A 546-nucleotide genomic window follows, 5' to 3' on the forward strand; every position below is an offset into this window, starting at 1 on the left:
TGGACGACTTACGTAGACCTGGCAAGGTGATCGGGAAAACTGACGTGCCTTGCCATACCTTAATAAAACCACGAGGAAGGCAGAAGCGCGCTTGGGAAATGGTGTGGGGAGCCAAGCCCGTCCTGAGGATGAGGCTGGAGAGGCAAGGACAGGAAGCATGCACAGGGTGAAGCTGGGCTTTTCTGTTTGGCTCGAGTTACGAGAGACGTCTCTTGGGCAAAGTAAGAGATGAGCATGCCCTCCCTCGTGTCAAGGCTGTTAGGAATAACCTCTGACCTTGCGTGTCAACTGACCTCTCCTTCCATGCCCAGCAACAGATGCCATTTCAACCGGGTCATTTAGGGACTATGAGATTTCCTTATGACATGGCTTGATCAGAAAATACGATCTTCTGAATATACAGAAATGACTTACTATATATCCCATAGTGTGTGTGTGTTAAGACACAAAAAATATATTCCATCTTGATCACTAAACATGACATCAAAAAGGGAATAGCAATCAATTCAATCAATTTATTGTACATTATGAAAATATAAAAGATAC

This window comes from Penaeus monodon, chromosome 24 (genome assembly GCF_015228065.2).
Source record: "Penaeus monodon isolate SGIC_2016 chromosome 24, NSTDA_Pmon_1, whole genome shotgun sequence".
NCBI classification, from domain to species: domain Eukaryota; kingdom Metazoa; phylum Arthropoda; class Malacostraca; order Decapoda; family Penaeidae; genus Penaeus; species Penaeus monodon.